Source organism: Prorops nasuta, unplaced genomic scaffold (genome assembly GCF_024137725.1).
Source record: "Prorops nasuta isolate Cenicafe-Biocafe unplaced genomic scaffold, Cenicafe_Pnas_1.2 PNAS00003, whole genome shotgun sequence".
Lineage (NCBI taxonomy): Eukaryota > Metazoa > Arthropoda > Insecta > Hymenoptera > Bethylidae > Prorops > Prorops nasuta.
Window position 1 is genome coordinate 13213887 of NW_027116800.1, and position 21207 is coordinate 13235093.

Here is a 21207-nt window from a genome sequence, read left to right on the forward strand (position 1 = left end):
CCCACCCTCCTCCTCCTTCCCAACGAAAAAGAAAGAAAGGAGAAACAGGCGTGCCGGGTCCCGCTGCCACTTCCGGTCTCGGTGATTTTTTTGCCGACCAACCACGACGACGACGACAACGACGCTGTGACGATTGCCACTTGACCCGGACGGTAATATCTTAGACGTCGACGTTTTAAAATCTCTCAGGTGCTGTTCACGCTAGATAAACTTCCTGCTCGGTAATTTTTTTCGGATAAACCACTTCGAGAGCTGGCCTTCCTCTGCTCGTAAATACTCTTTGTGCTTGTGTGTGTGTGTGTGTGTGTGTGTGTGTGGGTGAGCAAGTGAGTGAGAGCCCTGGATCTTCTCTCGCGGTCTTAATGTAGTTGTGGAACTTTCTTAGACGTCTGACACTTTGTATTAATATAAAAGATGCGCGTGGCCGCGCGGAGACCGTGTCAAGGAACGCGCTTAAAGAAGAAAGTACTTACTTTGAAAATGTGCGGCGAGCAGAAGGAGAAAAGGACATAAAGAGGAAGAAGAAGAAGGGCCAGCTTTACGAGACCCGACGATCCTTTGTTTCAGTTTTGTTAATGTTTAATAATGCTTAATTAACGACAGCATTCCTTTAATTTAGATCGTTTTCAGCGATTCAACGCGTATCCGAGAGCAGGATGCGGTTTTAGCAGATTTCCGCCCGACGGCCAAGTAGATAAAACCCAACCACTCTTTCTCCGTCTTTGCTCCAATTGGACTCTCTGATTGGATTATGATATTATTGTATACATTACGGCTGAACGAAATAAATGTTTTTTCATCGCGATATAATGGAGCCTCCGCAGCAGCGCGTGCTATAGCATCCCGACGAGATTAAAATACTCCCTCGCAACCTGTTATCCAATTATGAATTTTCCACTTTGCGAAAAGATTGCTCGGCTGACCATTGGATTTCTCGCTCTGGATATTCCTTTCTTCGCCGGAGGAAGGCGGGAGTGTGGGGAGGGTAGAAACAACGAAGACTTCTCGAGTGCAGAGAGAGGCGCGAAACGACTAGGAAGGACACACCGAAATTATACAATTACCGAAAAGTTTGGACCAACAGTTTCGTTGCTCGAATTTACATTTAAAACAAAGTTGTAAGTTGACGCGCTTCGAGCAAGAAACGTGCATTAAGGGGGGATGGGTGGGTCGGTATACAACGCGAGACGAATCGGTGCTGGTATAATAAAAGTTTCGGAGAGCGGAGAATCCGTAGAGAGTTGTTGGAGAGCGTGGGCTAGTATAGAATGGCTAATCAAGGATCGATCTGGTTTAATGAAATCGAGATAGGATGGATCGTTGGACAGAAGGCGCGTCGCTTGTCGAATTTAAGGGGAAAAGGCTGTATGGGTCGGCCGGTCGTTTGGCTCGAGCCCGACTGGGGCAAAAGTGTCATTGGGGTCGTTGATTTTCCCTTATTCTGTGGTAGGAGGTGGCGGGGGGGGGGGGAGGGAGAGATTCGCGAGTGGCCATTTTCGTTACTTAAAATTAATGGCTTCCCGGCCCGAGGTCCATGCACAAAAGCCGATTGTACGCTGTCCCGGGTAAAGGTTATTTTTCCTTTGCCTATCCATCTGCGGCCCGCCACGTCGGAATCCACGTCTTTTCACGCGCTTCCCATTCGCCATTCTCTCTCTCTCTCTCTCTCTCTCTCTCTCTCGAACACACGTACACACTTTACTTTATTTCTCCTGCTCCTCCTCTCCTATCTCTCCTCGGCATCCATCTCGCCCTTTCCACCCGACTCTTGCTCTCCCTGCTGGATATTGCTCGTTGACTCACTCTCTTTCTCCGACCCTCGAAAATAATTACTGCTTCTCGCCGAGTAATTCCGCAACGAGAGTCACGGCAGTTTCGAAAAGCTAGCCGATAAATTCTTCCGAGCTCTCGCGAGTCAGACTCGATTTGACTCGAGTCGAGTCGAGTCGGTTTTGGTCTCGGCCCATTTCGGCTCGCTTCACACCCCCTCCCCTTTCTTCCTCCACCGCTTCAAATCAACCAGCAGCTCCAAGCAAGAGTCGAGTCGAGTCGACTCTCGTTTTCGACGAGTGTCGGTGGAGCTCGCAAGGAACGCGGCCTGGACTTGCAATCGATACGGATGGTCGGGATCAAACAAACGCCGTAATGGAATAGCCGGAATGAAGGACGTCCACCCCCTCCCACTCCTCCCCATTCCCTCATCCGATTTCAAGCAAAGTTAAAACTCTCTCTCTCTCTCTCTCTCTCTCTCTCTCTCTCTCGCTCGCTCGCTCATTTTCTACTTTTTCCTCGTCGTGCTCTTGTTTCCCTTTTTTTGTTCTCTCGCTACGACGAACGAGCGATGGTTGTAATGGCTCGTTCCTGTAGAGCCACGCGACGCCCAACTATACACCGAGCAAAGTCCAAGTCGAAGCCGACGAGGAAGAAGCCGAAGCCGAAGCCGGTGAAGCTCCATCGACGGCTGCTGGCTTTAATTACCGATCCGATTGCACACACTGGCCAACGACTAGTTGGCAACGAAATCGTAGAAAAAGAGACTGGAATGGGTGGAGAAGGTTGGACGTAAATATAGAGAAACGGAGGGTTGTTTCTCTCGTTGCCTTTGGTAAGAAAAGAAAGGACGGCTGTACGCACACACACACACACACACACACACATATATATACTACTATAGTACGAGGGGCCAGAGGTACGAGTTGAAAAGCAGAGAGTCGAGAGGGATAAGAGGATTAGATAGTACGTTGGAAAAGGCGATAGGGTCGCGTAACACACGCACACACACTCATATAGAGAAAGGTGTAGGGTTTAGGAGCACAGATAGCCAGAGAAGAGAGGAAGAAAGAAAGAAAGAAAGAAAGAGAGAGAAGGGGGGTGGGGGGTGAGGTGTGGTTATTGGTTTATGGGAATTAGGTGGGGTGAGGGGGAGTGGACGGGGCACCTGCACAAGAGGGAATTATCTGTAGGTGGGATCGAAGGGCAACGGACCTGGCAATGACACGGGGTACCTGGCCGCGCACACGTGTGTAACTCGTTCTACCTGCGTGCACCCATTGACGCCGGAGCGTGGTGGGCAACAATGCCAAATCACCGGATACGTCGCATCCGCAAAACTGATCGGCCGACGGCCGGAATTTCCGTCCTGGCCAACCGGCACGGTCTATGCATGTCGTACATATATATGATACATGCTTGCGAGTTATGCGTGCCTTGCATACGCGTGTGTGTGTGTGTGTATATATATATATATATATATTCAGAAGTAGCAGTAGCCTTGGCCACGGACTGCGGCGATGCTGAAGCGTGCGGCATAAGCGAAGGCCATGCAACGACGATGAGCAAATCTCGAATGGCAATTAGCCTTGGCAAGAGAGAATCGTGATGCGATTTGGCTGGATGCGCGGGAGAGCCGCGAGGCATAGATATACATACGTTACCATGCGTTACGCTATAATATGGAAGGAAGCAACCGGACTATTGGTGCTACGGGCCAAGTTCGATTGCTTTCCCTTAACTGTCTGACTGCTTGGTTTCTCTACTCGCATTAACACACACACACACACACACACTCAGAGAGAAATTTCCTTTCCATCCGGACTGCATCCTCATCGAATCTCTACCTTCTATACCATATAGCTCTAGTATATATATATATGTATATATCTATCTACTTCTCTTCTTCTCATTCCCACACACCGCATCCTTCCTCCGCACCAATGAATTCCGCAATCAATTTCTCTACTTTGCCAAAGGTGAACCGGTGTCATGAATATGATCCGCTCCGTTTTAGCCAACTTCCCCTAATGCAGTACCGACGTACCTGCAGCCCCGTAGTTAACGTCGAAGCCCCGGCTAATTGAGTTAATTAAATTCCTTCCGCGCTGCGCCGAAATTGCAATTAGTCCGCCAGACAGTCGATCCGCATTTGCAATCAGGATACGCTGCGGATTACTTTTTACGCTCGATTTTCAGATGCGTTTCGCGTTTAAGGCTCTTTCGAGATTCGTTATCGTATATATAGACACGTTCGTCGTCGCAATTTAATCTCTCTCTCTCTCTCTCTCTCTCTTCCTCCAAAACACAGTGTATATATATATATATATATATATCTATATCCGGTTTTTAAGCCTTTTGCAACGGCCGTATCGCTAACCAGCAACGAGATCTATCGTTACATCTGCATTGCTGATGCGCCGTTCAATTATCAGCAATTTAGATTTTAGCCATTGCTGTAATCAGGCAAATCGACGAGAATGGCGATACCGCGAATTAGAAGTTTTGCCGCCTAAATACAGTTGACAACAAAGCCAATTAAAATGCGTTTGCGTATTAAGCCCTTGGCTAACTTTTACACGACGTTCCACGTGGTATATCCTCCATTATACATTCTACGTCTATATATATATATATATATATATATATATATATAAATGCGAGTGTGAGTGTGCGTGTGACCTCTCCTCTTTCCCCTTCGTTTCTTTCCCTCCCCCCCCCCCCCCTCTCTCGATCTACCTATTGCATACACATAGCCTAACTACCGCTTACGTAAGCTCGGCGCTGATTGCGATACATTTGCGTAGCCAAGATCTCACTCGATTAACGCTTATCTCCGCTTCTCAAAACTCTATCTCTTTTCTACCTGGATCTCTCGACTTTATCCAATCTCGTTTCCTCTCTCTAATACTCCCACACACAGATACACACACACACACACGCGCGCGCGCGTATAGACACACCCACAAAACTCTCCAACTCCCCTATATATATATATAGCCCCATCGCAATATCACCCTCTCTCATCCCCGGTACCCCTCACTAATTTCCCCGACACTACATTAGAAAACGCCAAGTAATTACTCGCCATTTCATTCAATTGTGCAAATTCTAATCCACTCAAGTCCTTCACCGTACCCGTTAAAAAATATGTCCGGAAGATTTTACTGTTAATTGCGGACACAAAGGGAATAGAGGCGTAATCCGCTTAAATTTCAAGGCCTTTGCGAAGGAATTAGAAATATAACGAAATTTTCAAAAGATTCCGATGTAAATGACGAGAATACGCATGCGAGATGGAGGATTATGGGATTTAATGACTATTAAGATTTTACCGTGAGGAAGTTGGATCAAATTTTTTTTTACGTACCTCGCTAATATTCACCGCAGGAAAAGCTCGTTACTGTCCGCGTGGCTCGCAATTACGATACATTTTCCCGTGGAAAGTTTTTGCACGATTAAGTGTAATCTGAATGGCGAAAGTTCATCTCGAGAGGCGCCGCCGTGAGGAGGGAAGTCAAAATATGTCGCATTAACGTCGTCCTTTTCACGAAAGATTGCCAAGATTACCGGTTCCCAAGTATTTACATCCTCCAGCGCGTACAATGCTTCTTGAAAATATCACGCCCAAGAGGGAATTAGCGCGGTGGATGGCATCAGGCGTGGCGCGGCGTAGCGCGGTGCAAGAATAATATTAGGAGAGACCAGTGTAATTCTTACGAGTCTCTTCGTGAAATTTCTCATAAAATTAGGAGAGTATTGACGGGCTGCTATACATATACCGTGTATATACATATATATGTGTGTGTGTGTGTGTGTGTGTGTGCACAGTTTCCTCGGGAAATTTCGCAAGAGTCCACAAAGGGAAGAAAGCTGCGAGAGCGTGAGAAGGAGAGGAGAGGAGGGAGAGAGAGAGAGAGAGAGAGAGAGAAGGGGGTACGTAGGCAAAATATACTTCCGGCAGTTTCTGTAAGCCGTGAGAGGAACGCGCGCGCGGGGTGTTCTTGTTTCCGAATGGGACGTCGAGGAGCGAGCGAGCGAGAGGGTCGAGGGGGCAGGGGTCGCTATTCTTACTGCAGGAAGCAAAAGCGGAGCGGTTAAACGGCGCACCTCGCCCATTAATCACTCCTGATCGCGATATTCTACGTGTATATGCCGTGCGTCCGTAGTGTTTACACGGGCCTTTTATCTCTTATCGCGAGAACTCCGTGTGATTTTGCAGTTTGCTCATCCGCGCGCTCCTTCTCTACCTCCGCGCGCATTTCCCTTCTATAATAAAGATAATTTCAGCCGGGCTTTATTATCATCGACGTTGTTCGCGCAGTCCCTTTAAAAGGCCCTAACACGCCTCGCTTTATTCCGAAATATTAAAAGATGCGAGGTGTCAGCACTAGTGGCTCTAGCTCCCCCCCCCCCCTAGTGTCAGTAGTAAAAATACCTCTATACGCAGACGGAAGAATCTTCCCTCACTCTTTCGCCTCTAGTTTCGTTCTGCGATAAACATTATTTTAGCTTGGTTTTATTATCATCGACGTTGTTCGCAAAGTCCCTTTAAAAGTCTCCGACGCGTCCCGCTTTATTTCTAAATATTAAGAGACGCGAGGTGTCGGTACTACAGTGGCTACGAACGCCAGTAGTAAAAATATGTGTGTACGCGGGCAGATCCTGCCTCTGCCATTTGCATTTCTCCTTTATAATAAAGATAATTTCAGGTTGCTTTTATTATCATCGACGTTGCGTCCCACATTATTCCTAAATATTAGAAGACCCGAGGCGTCAGCGATATTAATGGCCGCTCCGGTGTCAGTAGTATAAACAAATGTGTACACGGACGGACGAATTTTGCTTCGCTCCCTCTCTCTCTCTCTCTCTCTCTCTCCCCCCCCCCCCCCGTCTCTGCATTTCTCTTCTACGCGATAAAGATAATTTCAGCTTGTGGTTTTATTCTTACCAACGTTATTCCGAAATATTAAAGGACGCGAGGTATCGGAAGAAGCTGAAGCTAGCTAGCATGATATCAGTAGTAAACGTACACGTTTATATGGCATATATACCCATAAGAGGACACAAATATTTAGCGCCACTCTCTCCGTTTACATTGCTCTTCTAATAATAATTTCAGGACTGCTCTATTATCATCAAAGTTTTCCCCGTAGTCCCTTTAAAAGGCCCTAACGCGACTCGCTTTACTCCCATTAAAAGACGCGAGGTGTCAGCACTGGTAACTGGTAGCTGCTAGCGTCAGTAGTAAGAATACGTGTGTGCGCGGACGGGCGTAAGTTGAAAGGGCAAGCGCGCCGCGACGAAACGCCAGAAGGCAAACGCTGCACGAAAAACGCTTTTAAAGCGGTAGGAACGCGGCTTCGCGCTTTATCGTCAACCGTGTTGTTCAAATACCTCGTAATTAAAGACGCGAAGGTATATAATTAAGCGAGTCGCTTTCGTTTTTCCCCGCTTTCCGAATAACAGCGACGAGCTCTCGGCGCTTTTTAGCGATGAAAACGTTATTAAGCCCTACAAAGCTAAAGAGGGATAGCAGCTTCCCGTTGATTCTTTTGTAGCGTTTATGTATTGTGTAGAGAAACGCAGACGCGCATACATCGACGTGCACATCACGTATATATACATACATAGCACACGAGGCTACTCGGGGTACATCTCGCGATGAAAGACAACAATTTGGAAAATGTGTGTCCCGGTTTTTCCAGGCTACGGGAGGTAAAGGACCAGGTTCTTTTCTGTATTACCTTATTGTTGTCTGAGAGGACGCTATACACTACAAGTCTAGAGGAGAATAGTGCTTTATAACGGATGCGCTTTATCTTTGAATTTGTTGTGGGAAAGTCGTGTATCGGTTTGAGAGGAATCAGCGATCGTTTGGTAGGATAAATAGGGGCTTCGATTGCGTAGCGAACCAGACATTCGAAACCAAAGGATGCCGATTGTCCCCGGTAGTAAATATTGGCTAGCGTGTCGCGCGCGCGGCTGGTCCTTCTGCGGTCACACGCGATACGTGTGCAAGCCGAGCCGAGCCGAGCAGAGCCGAGTCGAACCGCGCGACGCATGCTTGGATTCGCGCACACAAAGTGCTCGTTCGCGTGTGTATTGAGTGTCATACCGGAAATCCGTATTGGACTGGTCGTTGATAAGGACTCCCAGCACATTCTACGGCTTTGCCCTGGAATCGTTCCATCGTCCCTTGCTCCTTGCCCCTTTTCTTGCCATTTCCCCTTATTGTCGTTTTCCCTTGTTTCTCTCTATCTTTGTCATTGTGTGTGTGTGTGTGTGAATACATTCAGTCTCGGCGCTGTACACACTGGCTTCTCTCTCTCTCTCTCTCTCTCTCACTCCACGGTTGACTACGATCTACCGCGTATATAGACTCTCTACGTCTATATAGTCGAGCAGCTAGTCTATTCTCACACCTCCAGAGTCTCTCACGGTTAGCGCGCGGGCGCGCGGGCGCGCGAGCGAGCGAGCGAGCGACCCAACCGGTCGTGTCGACGTATCGACGTTGAGAAATCTTTCTAGTCCTCTCCATAGCCACGACAAAGCTTACCCTCGTCGCTAGCACGGATGTTAGGGTCGGCCAAAACAATGCTGACAAAGATCTCTGTTATCGGCATGGTGTAAAGCTGAAATGGCGCCTGCGAACAGCATTACTTTGTAATCTGATGCCCGGGCAATGCCACCGTCCAATGACACGGCCAAGCAGGAAATTAATGTTTCCCTCTACCCAAAAGCAAGAAGACAAAAAGCAAAGCCTTTGCTTTGCGGCAGATGCCCCAAAATAGCGCAATCTCCTTCTTCCTTCCTTCCTTCCTTCCTTCGTACTATATATATATGTATGTATGTATGTATACCTCCTCTTACCTATCAGCAACACATATACAAACACACCCACACACCAAAGCAGAGAACCCTTCCCTATACCATCCCCTTGGGTCGTTAATCGTCCACTGTATACACGATTTTTAAAGCTACACTGCAGGTACTATAGCTTCGCGTCCTTTTCACTTACTGGATAATTACCAGTCGCAAATTAAACTTCCGCCACCTTGCGCCCCTTGCCACCATCCCGTAATTGGAATTAATTTTCATGCAAGCCTTTCCGCAAACTCACCGATCGATCTGGCCGATTGTCACGCCGTTTAATGATATCAAAGCTTCTTGTGAGTTATACGCTGGCACAATAAACAAACGCAGATGCTACCCCGTCTCCCCCACCATTTTTCCTTCATCGTTCGATGGCTAAACTGCTGTTGTATAATTACTCCCTGTGTCTGTGTACAATTTATATAGACATATATTTAAACTATATATAAAAAAAGGCAGAGTCTATAAGGACGACAGAGAAAAGCTGTCGATGAATCATAATAATGGATTCTCCGATATATTGCGTGTCGCGCTGCGTCGAACAAAAGTGACGAGAAAAAAATGAGGAAAGAAAATATTGATCAAGTTTTTTGGCCGGATGAAATATAATGCACGAGGTTGGTTCCTTAATCTCTCTGTACAGCGGTTATCCGTCAATGGATTATAATTAATTCTTGCTGCATGGGCGACCGTACAGTGTACAGCTTCGTAGCTCGTATAGCTCGGCATGAAATTTTCAGGATAAAAGTGGTGCGCGAAAGAAAGAAAGAAAGCGGGAGCTGAAGAAGATTCGCCAAGGCGTTTGCCAGCTCTAGGATAATAATAACGCTTGATACGTACGCCAACGCTTTTAGAAAGGATAAAGCTGCAGGAAGAGTATAGTAGGTATAGCCAGCCGCTCGGGCGGGCGGTGCTGCATATAACCGCGAGCAGGGCGCGCGCTGCTCTATCGGACAATCTCGTTTCAATAAATGGCTTATCGGATCAGAGCGCTCCGCGCTAACTTCCAAACGTTCCGAGGTGTCATTTTTAATTAGCGTTAATTATTGGCAAACAAATAACGAGAGCCAAAGTGCGTCAGTGTTAGTCTCTCGCTCTCTCTCTCTATAGGTGCATATAGTATATATATGGGTGTGTGTAGCACAGAGCGAAGTGGAAATTTCATTGAACAGAGTACGTTCGTCCAAACGATCACAGCTAATTACCATTTATAATTTGACAGGGTTTCTTTATCTGGACTGTATAGAGTGAAACGCGATATAGTTCATTAAACGGTTTCACCTCTGACCATCTGCCGATTCTGAATCCGGGGAGTAGCGAAAATTGACCGTTGATTTGCAGAGAGCTCTCGATTATGGCGAAACGTTAATTCCCGCGAAGACCCGCATACACAATATATAATATATCGGTTAAGCGATCAGCTTCCCTGCGATAACAGAAGGTTATATCGAAAAGCGCAAATCACGCAGGTATTTGTCAAGCGCAATTATATATGCGACGCGATCAACGAAGATAATGAAACTCCCACCGATCTACACCGTTCTCTCGCGTACGCGCGCTTGTATTACCACGCAACAAACGCTCACATTTACAATGCATCGATGCTTAATTATTCGCGTGATTTATTTGCTTCCAATTAAATAATATTCAAAGTGGTAACGGCCGATAACAAATCGACTCTGAACAGTCTCGCGCGGAAAAACATATAATAATTATTGCACATTAAATCAATGAACGTGTGATTTACTTGTTTATGCGTATTAGAGCGACTGGTGATATATCATTAAAACGTCGTGTGGATTAAAACGGTGGCTCGAGGAGAAGAGGGAGGGGGGGAGGGGGGGGGGGAAGAGGAGAGAGTTCGCTCGCAGCAGGGTCTCTGCCGTGCCTGCAGCATGTTTTTGCGTCCCTCTAGTCTGCTCGTGCTTGCTCGCGCGCTTCTGCTTCGACAAGCAAATTTATAGATTGAATATTTCTGCCTTGTAGATAGAAGGGAAGAGCGAACGGGGGGGGGGAGGGCATGTTCTACTCTACCACCTCTGCACTCCCTCTATATGTATGTGTATATGGCGCGGTGCTGCGGTGCGCGGGCCAGTCAGCTGTAATCGCTGTCCGAATATAATGAAAGGGCGCTTGAACACGGTCTCGTTATGAGCAGGAAAAAAGGAATCTAGTTCTCTCTCTCTCATACACACACCGCGCACAGCGCTACCACCGTGCGAAGACATATAGTATCGCATTTTTCTTTAGGACCCTCCAATTTCGAATTTGGCCTCTGGTCACGCCACTGTCCGGCCTTGTAACGACAAATTGCTCGACACCACGCAAAAAGTCTATCGAGATGAGACGGGTATAACGGCCCACTATCCAACGCCTCTCATTAACAATACCTCCCCCATTTTCATCCCCGCACACACCTAGAAATTAAATTTGCAATAAGAGATCAATTGCACGCTCATGCGCGGCTCTGCCCTTTCATTCCACCTACAAAGATTCAATCTCCCTTCGATATATGCCACACACACACACACACATATATATATATATATATATTCATAATTAAACGCATTTTTCGGAAGTAATCCTAGCTGTAGCGTTAAGCTCTCCATTATGGAATCCTCAATTTTGCATCGCAAAAATAACTCAATTTCGTTATACGCTTTCAAATAATTTACTATTCTTTATCCATACTATTCCGCCTCTTTCATTTTGCAAAAACCAAATGGAGATACGAATTTGCACAGCGCGTAATCGCTCTTAACGTTCATCAAAACTGCGTTATGATTTTTTGGAGGACCTTCAAATATGCTGGCTATATGTATATATTAGGGTGATCGTTAAAAATTGTGTGTTTCCATTTTCACCGAGGCACCCTTTTAATCTACTCTAAATAAATAAATAAAAATATCCACCTAAAACCTGGACGCTGAGAAAAAGTCCTAAAGCACCCCTCAGGACGTTTACCTTTTCACATTTAAATATCTTGGAATTTTTACGGGCTGTGAAAACTATTATTGGATTTTCCATAATTATTGCTTAAAAAAGTTGTAAACAATATACAACTGCCAAGTATTGCTGTTAGTATGGGAAGAAATTTTGTGTCATCTAATATTCTTTTCCATACACAAAGACTGGCACATTACTGAAATCAATGAAAAATCGGTTTTAGGGTCAATTTTCATGATGTTTGAATCTTTGCGTCTATGTAAAAGAAAATTTGCTGCAAATTTCTACAAATACAAGAGTACCTATATTTGACAGTTTTATACGATTAAAGAATTTTTAAGAACAAATACGAAAAATGCAAAATTCATTTCCACAGTCCGCCAAAACTGCATGTTATTTAAATGGGAGAAGGTAAGCGACTTGGGGGTTACTTTAGGGTTTTTTCTCAACCTACACCTAACTTTCAGGGATAATTTTTTTATTTATTTCGAGCAGATTTGGTGGAGATTCCTAGGTAACAGAAAAATGACACTTCTTTAACAACCATCCTAATCTACATATATATATAATGTGTTTAATTTTAAATGACAGACTTGAAATATTTACTGAAAATTTTATGTTTACCGAAGAAATTATTTCAAAGATCCTCTGCCAGTGGTTTGACCGTGAAAGATTTAAGCCTGAGGTTTTCTAAATAGAATTTATTTCTTACTGTGTATTAGCGTAGCTTATCTCAAGAGCATTGCAAAACACTGTTAAAATGTATCGTTGCGTTGATGACTACGGGAAATATTTGGTTTGAAATCGCACGTAGGTGTGTATTTGGCTGAAGTAGGGCGCGTGACCGATACGCATTCTCACGCGTATTCGCTCGAATACATACGTCTAATTTCAAATGCAAATATCTCGCGAATGCCTGTGGATTAAACGGTACGTTCATTCAGTGTTTTTTAAAACTCTTGGAAGCAGTTACAAGAGAATGTAATGAAAAAGGGGTGCGCCGTTTAAAAACACCAATGGGACCTTAATTAATCTAGCCTTGAAACGACTTTTCAAGGTCATATATATATCGCACGCAATAACAGAGTTTAACTTGCCTTACACAAACAAAAAAAGAAAAAGAAAAGAAATTTTCAATCGTCTTTTCAGAAAAGGCAATTTTCGAAAAGAATATGAAATCGTCATTTAAAACGGAACACCCTGTATTAATATAATAACCGTCAGAGAAGAAAGAGAGACGAGAAAGAATGGAGGGAACGGGAATCTTTTGGAGGGACGAACAACAAGGATACATGGCAGCGAGCACATAAATGTATATATATATCGGGTGAAAAAAAGTGGGTTAACGCAGGGTTGAAAATAAACAAGAGCGTTGTATTTCTGGTTGAACGTGACCCGTTGGAAACGTGGCGCGTAATTCGTGTATGGAAGAAAGCAACGTAACAGGGCGAACCGTCGTCGTCCGAAAAACTGAAACGTCACGAGGCATCGCAAGGGTGAAAAAGGAAGCGAGAGGAGGAGGAGGAGGGTCGGGGGTGAAAAAGGGGATGCAGAGGTAGAGCGAGAAACGGTGACGGTGACGGACAGCAAAATATAATGGGGCAAACGAAACAAATGCGTGGTGTGCAGAAAATGTATACTATGTAGCGACGGTCGCGTTACGGATACGTATCCGTTACATATTTAAGCGCGTTTTCGCGTTTGCATATGCGTGCACGCATTTGATACGCTTAAGCTGAAAGCGTCTGCACACACGGAGTCGGCTATGTGTGTAGGGGTCGGTAAGAGGGGGAGAGTAACTATTGCCAAGCAGTCAACACCAGCACGCTGCTGGGTTACGTTGGTTCGCGTTGGGAAATAACGATATCGCGAGTGACCGGCGCAAACGTACAGGGATCGCCTTGCGATAAACTTGTCCTAACGGTATTTCCTCGTGGTCGTAGCACCGTAATAGGTTTTTAATCTTTAACGGGCACGTAACGATTACGATATAGGCGCTATTACAATATACGGCCATTACGTTGTACACGAGTGGCTCGCTTTATCGATGATATTTGCCGCGGCACGTGGTGAATATATATATTCATAGGCAACCTTTAATAATTTCTACCTGCAGAGGTACAACTACGTTAGTACATACATACGAACGAGCCACCGACGCGACGGCCACTCTTCCATCATCCCTCCGCCTTTTCCTTCCAACTCGCTACTCGGAAAATCTTTTTACCCCCCCCCCCCCTCTTCCCTCCTCCTCTCTCTCTCTCTCTCCCCAACAATATCACACGCACACTCAACCTTTGGCCCTTTCCCGCCGCTCCTTTATTAACATTCCACTCGGCCACTATATTCTCTCGTTTGTCGCTAATACATACCTTCCACGTCCAAACAAGCGCTATGCTATATAGCGTCTTGGTTCGATGCGCACCCAGATTATAATTGCAAAAACCGCGTGGAACGCGCTAACAATTAAAATCAGTATTGTTCATTGTATAAATGTAATATAAAAGAGAAATTATTATCGAGTGTGATGTACGAGACGCACATGCTTCTCTTTCTTCTCCCTCCCTCCCAATCTAGCTCTCACGGAAAGTAATCCTTCTTTTAATCACTTTTTCATTACGCGCAATTATTTTTTTATACGCGAAACGCGTAAGCGTGCATAAAAAATAAGAGGTCCGGAGTGGTGCAGGAGGATCAGGAGAGAGACTCGTACGTTAGGAGAAATGCTGAATGTGCGCGACGGAGTATAAATACACTGGTCTATATAAGTTTATATAAATTCAAAAGTCCGCGTAAAGCTGGGGAGAAGCGAGCCCCGAGCACAAAAGCGAGCAGTCGTTCTCGCGCGACACGAATATTTTAACGTCTCGCGAGTTTTTACTGTGTGCATTTCGATGCTCGAGCGATACGGCCAGCGTTGAATAACATTTGAACCGGCGCGGTGCGCGGAGGTGCCTGCACCTTCCATGCACACTGGCGTTCTTAAAAGCCTCCTTGTGCTGTTCGCGTAATAGAGTCGCGCGCGCGCGCGGCCATTTTGCCTCATTTGGCAAATTACATTTTAGTCGGCAGCGCGCGCTCGTCTAGATTAAAAATAATTACATAACGAAGAAGGGCAACGATAGGCTTTCCAGACGCTTTCCCCGTGCCGCGAATAATTCCACGCTGCTAAAGAACCCGAGCTGTATGCAGGCTATACCTTATATATATGGCACATCCTACCTCCGCTAGCTTCTGTACTCTCTATACTACTATATATACATAGATATACACCTTTGTGTAGAATAGTGTAAGGTGGGCTCGAGTGGCCGACTCGCCTGCGCAGCTATAAATCAGTACGTTAAAAACTGTTATATATAATAAAGCAGTTAGTTAATAAAGATAGCGCGCGCCGAGGTACTCGCATCCGCGAGAGCTTCGAAGGGAGAGAGAGAGAGAGAGAGAGTTGTTATAAATTTTCAACTAGAGCACAGTCGTTAGGGAAGAGTTTGAGCGGCAAATTATTATGCAGCAATTGGAGTTTTTAATGCGACCCACCACTCTCTGCTTTACGTCCAAGCACGGACCTCGGTGCGGTTGCAATAAAATCGTTATTGCAAATCATAACATTATAACGTTCCTCCCTCTCTGCCATCGATAATTTTGTTAGATAAATACAGCGAGCGCGTATTATCACGAGAGAATTGTAGAAAGAGAGGAGGAGAATTAATGATTAGCGGTGAATCAGTCAGTGGAAGACACTGTTCCAACATATAGATATAGATATACGCGCGTGTATGCGTGATATTCGCGCTGCGAGGTTTGCGTGGCTAGTGAATATTTCGGGGATAGCCAATGCCACGGAAAACATTTGGTTCAGTCAGGAGGAAAATATTTAGAAATGCATAACAGCGGCGGGCGAGCATATGTCGAGCGATTTCCGTGGTCTGGCCTCGGCCCTCGGCCCTCGCGGGGTACCCTCGATGCCCTCGATGCCACCCTCCTGGCCTAGCTCCTGTCTTGCTCGCTGCTTGCCTATATATATATATATATATGCACTATAGCATAGCTCGCCCCATCCCCACCCACAATTCCCTATTCCAACATACCCAGCTTCCCCACACACGTCGCTCATTCACCGTATGTGTGTTCTGGCGCATGAAAGTGGCGCATCGCGCGTATCCAACTGACCCCCGACTGCAGGAGCCACGAGCCACCCTTGCACCTCCGTTTATTTTATAAACACGGAAGTAATTCGTAGACTCGTATATTCTGCGCTCGAATCCATATGACCTTACGGAGAAGGCATGTCGCTATGTTTATGTGTATATACATGTCCGTGTGTACTCAACCACACACACATACACACACACACACATATGTATATATATAAAAACGCAAGACAGACCACCACTTGGAGCCGTCGGAAACAGCGAGTCGAGGCCAGCAGCGTTAAACTACTCCCCCAATGTTATGAATAGCCGAGCAACCCTTGCACTCCAATACGAGTAAGACGAGCGACGTCAGAGTTGCTGTACAAGTGTGCATAAGTGGTAGGAGAACTAGCAGCAACAACACCGAGCCACTGGCAGTACTGGCACCGCCGCCACCACCGTCTTGTACTCCTCCCCCTCCATTACCGCTACCACTCCCTCCTCCTCCTCCAACACGCTACTCTCTCTCTCTCTCTCTCTCTCTCGCATTACAGCAAAGCCACCGTTGGACTCCGCGTCCGTGCACTCCCTGCACCATGCTATGCCAGAGCAACCCCAGGCTCACTGCTTCCGGTTCTGCTTACTGCATAGCCAACGGCAACGCCGTCATGCGTGCTGCTGGCTCTATACGGAATTACACGCACATTTCCATCCCCTCCAAGCGGTGTGCTCACTGCCGTTAACCCGATAACTAATACCCCAACAATTCGATTTTCCTTATTATTTCATTAGCCTATAATGTATACGCACAGTAATCTCCAGCCCTTGTTTCAGCCTATATAACGCAATAAGATTTATGTCATCCTTTCTACAATAAAACCGTCGCACCCTTTGACCTCTCATCCCCATTCAATCATAACTCCTCAATGAGCTTCTATTTTTATCTCATTCTCCCGTCTATATACCCCTATACTCCTCTACACTCGTAGCGTGTAAAGTTCCTGCACAACCTTTCCTTCCCCGCTCTCTGCTACAGCCGCTGCTTTATTAATATTTCCTTTTACGAAATCGCGCGCTACGAAGCCGAGACTCATCGATGCCTCGTCTATTACGTGACTCGACGCGATTTGTTACACAATTTAGCTTTTTTCCTCCAACTTCTTCCTTTGCCAGTCTTTTTTGCCGCTACACCGGGTACAATTAGCCACGGGATATGTTAATACGGTTAATCCGTTTCTCATTAATAACTCGGCGATGATTTTCCGATCGTCGATAGCACAGCTGAAGGGGTGCAGGATAGCATTTTAATTAAATTAGTTGCCACCTTTTTTTTGCCACTCTCAATCACGATTTTCGAACGGATGGCGGTTTGAGTTATACGCACTCCATTAGTGTCAGCATCGCCCTAAGCCTTATATCCCATCAGTCAATTTCCATTAATAATTCATCGGACACCGCTGCTGCTGCAGATTTGGTTCATCCCCCGCACGAAACTGTATCCTGCCCTTGCCTCCAGCTCTTTCGTCCCCCCTCCCCCCCCCCCCCTCTTCCCTTTATTTCTCCTTTGTTCCTCTCCCTCCTCCAAACGAAGATTTCGTTTGTGTCCGCTCATTAGCCCCTCTAATTGCTCATCTCTTTCACTCCCCCCCCCCCCCCTCCCATTGCAATCTATCATTGCAATGCGTGTAATTTTCAAGAATACAAGCGTGTCGTTATTATGATTGTGATACGGTATTACGTCAGTTATTACTATTGTTGGAGTTAAAGTTTAATTCGGCCAAGTAATTGCATTTACTTTGCACACGGGAGAGGTAGGTGGCTCCCCGTCTCTTGCACAAGAATAAATTATATCTTTTTGCTCTCTAGAGCGTCTCTCTTTTTCCCGTTCAATAATCCCAGCCACGATGCATATCTCTTGCAAAAGCTTCGGACGGACTCGAAACTTCTTTCCGGTTAATCAGGACTTTTCAATAAACAGCTTGCCAGTCGGATGGTGCACTGCACAGTTTTTAAAAAGAATTCAGCTGCACGCGGGAAAATGAAACTAATTAGTTGCCCTTGTCACCGCAGGTGACGCACCGCTGTACTCCGCTGGACTATGAAATAGTTTAATATACTATATATACAATGTATATATATAGTATATATACGTACATAGGAGTGGATAGAAGAGGCGGGGAGCGAGGCGCAGTCGTGTTTTTGCCAGAATCACATTTCTTCCCGAAATTTCTCCGTGTCATCCTGCTGGCTCAGCCGGCGAAGGAAATCAGCCGCGAAAAGTGTCCCGTGGGACTCGCCGCCAAGAATGGCGTAATTCAGAAAACAATTGGCGGAAGACGTTCACGGTGCACGGGGCGTGAAAATTGAAATTTATGAATATAAGGCTTTCGCCGGGGAAACTAGTGATATAAAATGAGAATTATCATTATCGCTATCGGCGGCGCAGCGATAATTGTTATTACTGCTATTAGCGTTGATTTTGAACGGAAGCCAAATCACCCCTACTCTCCCTCGCGTTTCCGCCACCAATGGGGCAGCTTCGCGTTGGTTTGTTGTACGTGTGTTTGTGGTCGTGCAACCGGCCGTATTGCTGCATGCATATCATTATATATAGATCTATAGACTGATAGATAAACATCGGATACCTATGTGCTATACATACGCGTCATCTATATATATATATATACGGTCATGGATAAAGTCGCGTATATATGTAACCTAACACGCGAAATTTTTCCTTTGGTTACACCACGTGTGTGTTCATCGGGATGGAAAGGCTGCAGGAGAGAAGAAGAGTGTGTGGTGTTTATGGTAAGAGGAATTAAGTCGGTACACGCGGGTGTAAGGAAAAATAGTGAGGAAGGGAGAAGGGGGGGGGGGGGTCGGTGGCCGACAGATGGTACTCGTCACGCAGGGATGGATGGCGCGTAGGGCGTGTGCCGGGGCAATGGTAGGTTAATCGGTTAAAATCGTCGTTAATTGAAAATGAGTCAATTTAGTGGTAACGCGAGACGTCTCTCCCCTGCACCGTCGTCGTCGTCGTCGTTGTAATATGACATTTGGCTCGTGATGCAAACACGCAGGCGCGCATAATGTTGTCCTTCGACAACGATAATCCTGTGGGCGCCCACGGTAAATGCAAATCATTAGTTCCGTATTTCAGGAGAATGTGTTCACTGGCTTAGCTACGCTGGCATAATTGTCGCAAACGAGAGATGCTGATTATTCGCTAAATGACGAATTAAGCCAAGGACGTTAAACACCGAACTAACGATGATATTGCGAAAGGCGCGCCCGATCCCATTGCATGGAACTTTCCTCCCGTCCTTCGCTCTCTCTCTCTCTCTCTCTCTCTCTCGGCGACTCTTCCCTCGCGCTCCCCTTTCTCTTTGTCTCGCATACCCTCGTAAACGCTCCTCTCTTATAAGCATCGCGACCGTATCAATGCGAGAGTCGCCATCATTGGATCGAATCAAAAATCTCCTACGCCAAACTTCCAAACGCCTCTATTACATAATACTTTCTCTATTCGGTACATGCCGTCCAACTTTTGCTTGCAAACTTGCCTCAATCCAAACCAACTTTTTTATTCTCCACTGTAACTTTGTCCGCTGTGAAATTGTTATTTAACAAGAACTTAACTGGGCTAACATGATTTTAATAAGAAATTAACCGGTGTGCGCAGCGAGATACTGATTACTCATTTATTGCCAATCTTTCGGAGGAGCATTGATCGAATCTATGTATACGTATATATTGCATTAAATTATTGAGGAAATAAACTGAAGGGGGAAAGAGGAGGGGGGAGGGGTGGGATCTCCGCTGTTGCGGTTGGTAAGCATCGACAGCACGCTCCGATTATCTATTCTGGTACGCGTTATATGTAAATCCAAGAAGGATGCTTGGTTACTCGATTTCCAAGATTATATTCCAATTCTTGCAATTTAGAAGGCAAGCGCTGTAACTTTTCTCGCTCAATTTAACCAAGCAAAGGGCTTTTGTTTTCAATTACCGTTCAATTGCTATTCATAATTCTCTTTGCCGAAGGTTTATTTGTTAACCGGTGTAAGCACTATTCGTTAGCGTTGCACCGACTGTGAAAATTTCACTTGGAACAGAAAATAGTATTTCTCGCATCCCCTGCAAGAATAAACATTTTATTGTTGGAGCGTGTCGAATTATTAATCGAGCGCTCGATTACTTGCTAATTAATAAATAGAATATGCAATGATGAAATTGTAAGCATATTGCGCTGTTCAGTAATTATGGCTGCTACAATGCCACTCAATTTGACGTATTTTCAATTTAATCCAGGCTGGATTTGTCCCGATGCCCCACCGAAGAATCATGGAAACACTTTCAAGTGCACATAGATATCCTTTCCTCTGCCAGCCTGCACACTATCTTTCTATAGGTTCAATCACCGTCACAGAATTCAATTGAATTTTCCTCGATTGATCGCAACTTTGCCCGCTAAAGTTTGCTTCTTTAATAAGTCTTCGACAGTGGAATTTTAACAAGCGAGTAACGAATCATTAGTTTGTTGCTCTTCCAAGACTCTCTTATTTATATACGACAAGAGGTATATAGGGGTGAGTGGTGGGGGGGGGGGGGGGGGGGGGGAGCTAATTATTTGTCCAATGGCGAATGAAGCGGAAAACAAGAATTTAACGAATTAGCCGATATCGTAGGAGCTGCATCGATTGTTTCACTGAAAATTTACAATCGACTGTTGGGAATCTCGGTGGGAGTCCCCCACTCCCACTTCTAATTTCTCCCTCTCCCTCTCTTTATATCCGCAATTAATTTACAAAGTTTGAGATAACATTACAAAGGCTTCATTGCGCTCCCCTTTGATTCTTCCTCCATTTTATCGTTATTCGAATATGTTGTACATATACATATATGTATATAGAATACCTACTATATATACACAAATATATATATATACATATCGGAATAGCGATATAACGCCACAGACGCTTTACCCAATCCAATTGAATCTCTCCTACCACCCCTCGATGCAATTTTTGCTTCTACTCTCCCGTGCTTTGTTTCTCCATTCAGCCGCAATTTCTTGCGCAATGGATTCGAAACGATAAAAACACAGCATGTAAATTATAGTACATATATACTATGTATTTATAAAATATATATATACATTTAAGCCACATGTATCGTACATATAGTATAAATTTCAAACCTAGCACGTGGTTTATCGAGCCGATGGGTCACTCATTGATTAGTATTGAAAGGTTTGATTACGCTTCAAGTGAAAAAAATTAAACGAAAGCTGATAAGCGGGAAAATCATCGATATGGCACTGGAGGCGAATCCATCGGGTAAAAATCAAAAGGCTGGTAGGATTCGACTCGTGTTACGCGTTTAGGCGAAAAAAAATGAAAAAGAATATTCCGAAGGTTTTTTTACGATTCGTCCATTAAATCATAACTGGCAGGGTTTTCTATGTCGTAAAGGGAAA

General features: G+C 45.3%; 1 protein-coding gene across 1 annotated transcript in view; it reads right to left on the reverse strand.

The window, feature by feature from the left end:
• LOC136785658 (uncharacterized) overlaps positions 1–14013 on the reverse strand; it is a 52211-nt gene extending 38198 nt beyond the window's left edge. Inside the window, exon 1 of the mRNA XM_066746832.1 lies at positions 13965–14013. The gene's annotated coding sequence lies outside the window, so the exon portion shown is untranslated. The remainder of the gene's footprint in view (positions 1–13964) is intronic.
• Between the last annotated feature and the right edge of the window lie 7194 nt (positions 14014–21207).